Below are 5,695 nucleotides of genomic sequence, written 5' to 3'. Positions count from 1 at the left end.
ATTATGTAGGTTTTGAACTCGATCCCTGGCCTCCATGTAAATAGGTGTCATGCAACTTTTTACTTTGGCTTATTGAAACATCTCCTAAGACATGTAGCACACTGCTCTTTCTGGTGGCATTAAATTTATTCAAACACCAACATCAAGCCTCATTATGTTTTTTTTTTTTTTTTTTTTTTTTTTTTTTTTTTTTTTTTGGTCCTCAATCACCAAAGAGCGAATGGATTAAACTGACTTTGGTCTTAACCTTTCTAGTCCTGGGATTGACTTCACTTACCTCCCAAACTCTCTTAGTTCATCATGGCAAAGATAAAACAAGGTGCTGGAAACATTCCTCAGAGGTTTTGGTCCATCTTGACATGACATCATCGCGCAGTTGTTGCAGATTTGTCAGTTGATGTGAATGTGGGTACACTGTGGTCATACTGATGGACAGGATCAACAACAATACTCGTGTTACTCAGGCTGTGGTGTTTAAAAGCCTGTGCACGTTGTTGCCTCAGTTTCCTTTTCTTAGGGTTAGAGTCTTCTGGTGCTGTAGCCCATCTGCTTAAGTTTGATGTGTTATCCATCCAGAGATGCTCCTCTGCATGACTTGCTTGTAACGAATGCTTGAGTATTTGCCTTCTAATCAGCTTGAAGCAGTCTGCCCATTCTCTGTAAAGCCTAGAGAGGATTGTCAACAGCTTTTGAAAAACACAGACAAGCCCATCTGGCACCAACAATCATGTCAAAGTCACTTAAATCCCCTTTATTCCCCCGTACAGTGCTCCGTTTAAACTTGAGTTAGCCTGTGTGTTTAAATGTTTTGAGTTGCTGCCATTGGCTGATTGCATTAATGAGCAGCTAAACCTAATGAAGTGGCCAGTGAGCATAGTTCATTGTTGTATTTAGTATTTTTGTTTAATGTGATTAAATTAACAAGAAAAATAATAGTAATGGCTACAGGTTAGTGTGAATGAAGTAGTTACTGAGAATGATCCTTTTGATTATTCTTAAAGGTGGGGGACTAACTGTTATTAACTTGTGTAAAGAGAGATTGCATAAGCTAAAACTCAAACATATATTTCCCTGACAGCTTCTCAGCTTGAGTTCAAGGCTTCCTTTTAGACTCTGCACACAGATTGCCTTGCTGACAAGTAGGCACTTTATGCTTGTTTGTGCAACATTTTTGGCCTGTCAGCAGGTGAAAGATGTCAAACCAAACTACCAGCTAGACGTACACACTAGCAGCTCTGTCCTCACCTCTGAGAGGGAAAAAAATCCCGTGGACTGAGGCTCTGCTTGCATTTTGGGATGTATAAAATTCCATCAATATTTATTAACTGCGTTGGCAATGTCGGTGCAACCGGAGTATAACTGAATTTTCAGATGACAGATTAGGTTATGAGAGCAGCGTGTCATTGATTGCAAAATGTTAAAGCTTGACATCTTTATGGAGCACAGTTGATTCTTTTCCTCCTTATTAATCATTTTATTTTCTTATACTGCTGTTTAAAAGGCTTCTTTCATTTCACTGCACTGAATGCTTACTTAACTGTAGTTTACAGTCTGAACAGCAGATGGAACTAAACCGCTTTAGAAAGCACAGCCAGTATTTCTAATTGCAGATCAGTGCGGAGTGTGTGCTTCTGATATGCTTGAGATGTGGGTTTCATTCTCCTTTAGGCTAAATCTGATCTGCTATTATTACCTTAAAATGTTCATCTGGCCTTTATGATCCATTTTCCTTTCTGCACGTTACTCGCTTGACCTGAAATGACCCGGGAGTGAAACGAGTGTGACAGTCATCCATTTATGGAGGTTTAATGCTGCCTGCTCGTTCACCGCCGCTGACATTAGACAGCTTGTGCCTCCCATGATGCCCTGCTGCCTCAGCGGTATCATTTCACAGTGAATGCCTGGACAACCAGGATGATGAGGTCACTGATTTGATGAACTACTTTTCTGCCTGGATGATGAGCTGTCATTAGATTGAAATTGCCTTATTTTCACTTCACAGGAAATGAAGCTGAAAAGTATGTGTGGTGATGGCTAATGTGCACTTGGCAAATTGACTATGGAGGGCAATTTGGTTACTAAAACTTGCTGATGGAATATGAGCCTTTTTGGGGGGTTTCTTTGTTGTTTTTTGTTTAACACAAAACATGACGTTACAAACAGTGGCTGCTCATCAGGAGGCTCTTGATATAGGATTTTAAATTTTCTGGCTACTGATAGTTAGTGTTTCTAACAACATTTGATGTGTAAAAATAAATTGGTGAACAGGAAACTCAAGTGAGTGTATAGAAGTGTGCAAAAGGCTTTAGCCACCCTTCAGTTCTTTATATTTTGCCAGGAAAATGGGGAATAGGTGCAGCGATTTATTGAATTAAACATGCATTCAAATACAGTAAATAAGGCAAAAACAGAGATTGTATAATGTTATCAAAGCTCTCTTAGGCAAGCGATCTTGTCATTTCTTCAAGGAGTATTCAGGAATAGTTCTCCAGGCTTCTTTAAGGACATTCAAAGCTCTTCTCTTGACTGACTTTAGTTTTGTTCTCTGTTCAGTGTCTCTCTTGACCTTCTTCATACATATGAACAAAGATTTCAACCAAAACTTTCAATTTGATTCCACTGATTTTCAGTTTAGTTGTTGAGTAATTTGGGAAATCTCTGCCTTTTTTCCTGTTTCCCTTCCTAAAGAATGGCTTCTTGAAAGCCACCCTTCCACTGAGACCGTTTCTGATGACCTTCAGTGAACAGCAAATGGATGAACTGAAGGGGCAGATGCATCTCTTAGATCCTGTGTGAGGTCTTTACTGCTTTCCCCCCTCCTGTTTCTTCAGGACAGGACTTCCAGACCCTATTCTGCTGCTGTAGATAGTTTTTTTTTTTTTTTTTTTTTTTTTTGTCCTCCACTTTTTCAGTTTTTTTTTTTTTTAAAGGACAAACTGCACACCATGCTAAGATATGGCATGTTTTCAGCTAATAGCTCTTTGGGAAACACCTTGTTGGTGAAAGAATTCATTTTTATGTCAAACTGTGTTATATTTGGCATTTGTCATAGGGACACAGGCTAATTTTTTTTTTCTTGATGCTGTCTGCAGTGACAACACAGATTTAACTCTTGAGTTAGGCACATTTTTTAAGATTGAATAATTGATTTGTGTTAAGTAGATTAACAAACAGACATAAAACAAAAACGAACCTGAAAATGGTCTGGTGCAGTTACTGGAGTGAAAAAGCAGCCAATGTCCCAAGAAAACCTTCGAAAGACCTCCAGAAAGTCTGGAGAACAGTTGCTCTCCAGCTTGGAAATATAAAGAGATGACATCTTTTAACAGAGCTTTTAGCATTATACATAATTTGCACATCATAGTATAGGCTCCAGCACTTGTAACTTATATCAAATAATTATGATTAATACATCAAAAATAAATGCTTTGTTTTAATATGTGAATCCCCAGGTGACTTTGCACTGTACTGACTTGATAATACTATGTGGCCTGACAGTATTATGGCTACTTACATACAGCTTTACCTGTGTAAGGAAAACTTATGACAGGACTAAACTATTGTTTTTTTCTAATTGGTCCTTAGTTATTTGATCCTGTGGTGATTTCTGTTGCCCACAGGATGTCCATCCTGCCTTGTGGACTGGTTTTGTGGTAAGAACATGGTACGTGGCTTTCCGCCAGTCTCAACCTCTTTCCACGCTTGCATCTAAAAACATTGACATTTCCTTTCCTGGTTGTTTAACTAGCCAGCCTTTGAGCAGTGTGGGAGCAAATACCATATGACAGGACTGCTTTATGGCTTCCTTAAGTCAAACACCTGCTAATGGCTGCTTAAATACAGCTCCTCTTATCTGTTGTGGACTTTGTGTTTGCTTTGGTTCATTGTATTAGACTGGTCACCTTTTTGTGCACTGCCGTGTGAAAGCGAGAGATTACAAACCATGTATTTGATGTTTGAGGCTTTTATTTTCTGGGTAATTTTCTTTCCAGTGTAGCACAAATATGATGTAGATACACAGCGGCTGGTGGGTTTTGTTGGCCTGTGTACACACACAAAGACGTGATGTTCAAGTAAACAGAAGGCTGGAAAAACAAACATGCTGTTCAGTAAAGACTGTAGCGTGACAGACTAAATATACAGTAAGCCATAAAGTTCAAACGCTGACTTGGCTTATGTGAGTGATATTTGGTAATTGATACGTGTAGACTTTCTGTTAGACCCGTGGTAATAACTGCAGCTTGCTCACTTTAATGACTTTAATGTGCTCGTGCGTCTAACTGTAGGTCAGGTCACTGTAGGAAATCTTTTTAGATATGTTTTTGTTTATAGTGCAAGACAACAAGACCTGTGACCTGATCTGAAATCAGTGGTGATTCAAGCCCAACAGCCATTTTTCAATGTGTTCTTTAGGTGATGTGTAATAGTTTTCTTCACAGAATACCTGGGATCATTTAAGACTGCTGTTATTTTATGGTCACTACTTTGTTTAAATTTAACATTTACTTAAAAATGACACTTTGTGCTGTTTGCATTGTCTTATGAATCTTGATTTTAATTTTTTTATTCAAGACTGTAAAATGTATTTGTGTTGTATTTTTTCTTGCCTCTCTGAACTTCCTTGCCTTTTAATATTTGCAACCCTATTAGTTGTTCAAATAATCTTTTTTTCTTCCCACAAAGGGAGGAAGTATGTATTTGGTTCCATCTGTCTGTTTGTTTGCAGTCTAGCGTCCACAGTTTTCAAGACATCATTTTCAAATTTTGTGTGATGATCGATACCAGTGACAACTTGAGTGGATTTCATTTTGATGAAAATCGTGTCAAGGATCAATCAGTAAAACCTTTATATTACCCACAATTTTCTATGGGTTGTCTTCATACTTCACAACAATAATTGAGGCAAATGAGTACCTAGGTTGGTTAAGCAATTGACCTTTTGACCTTTACCTTCATTGTTAGCGGGGTTAAAATTGATTTTTAAATGACATCAATGTTTTTGCATAGCCTTTGCCCTTTGGGGGGAGTTATGTTCTCTGAGTGTTCTTATTTCTGTCTCGATTGACTCATTTTTGGAGCCAACCTCAACTAGCTATTGGAGGAACTGTTGTTTGTTTTGTTTTGTTTTTGTCCTCCCCACGTGGGAACCTCCAGAACTTGAAGAGAATTCCTGGCAATGAGAAGGTGAGAAAGCAGATAACTTAGCAGAGGAATCTGTTCATGAATGAGACAGAGATACTGAAAAAAGTCCATATTATGGCACGAAATGATTAACCTCCTAAGACCCGAACTCTTCCATGGTGTGTTTTTAATTTCTCTTTGATGAATGACCTGATGAATGTAAAAACAAAGTATTACCAGATTACCAGGAAAGAAGCACTGGCTCCGGTAAGAAAGAACAAGTCATCATTAGTAGTTTGAGAATAGGACTCGCTAATTTAAATAGCACACATTTTTTTATTATGAGGAAACATCTGACTGGTTGTTATAATTGGTGTCATGAAAGAGAGTCAGAGGAGCATGCATTGATATCATAAAGAGGGGGTACAAAGAAACAAGGGGAAAGAGAAGTGCCAGCATACAAATATTAAGGGTAGGGAATACATACATACATTAGCGATATGTGTCTGTGTGAGAATGGTAGTGAAAACAGTGGGACTGTTGTAAAGAATACAGTTCATTTGGACTGCAGATT

Source organism: Haplochromis burtoni, unplaced genomic scaffold (assembly GCF_018398535.1).
Source record: "Haplochromis burtoni strain Fernald_Lab_line unplaced genomic scaffold, NCSU_Asbu1 Contig_129, whole genome shotgun sequence".
Lineage (NCBI taxonomy): Eukaryota > Metazoa > Chordata > Actinopteri > Cichliformes > Cichlidae > Haplochromis > Haplochromis burtoni.
The sequence above is the reverse complement of the archived record's forward strand: the minus strand, read 5'-3'. Positions refer to the sequence as shown.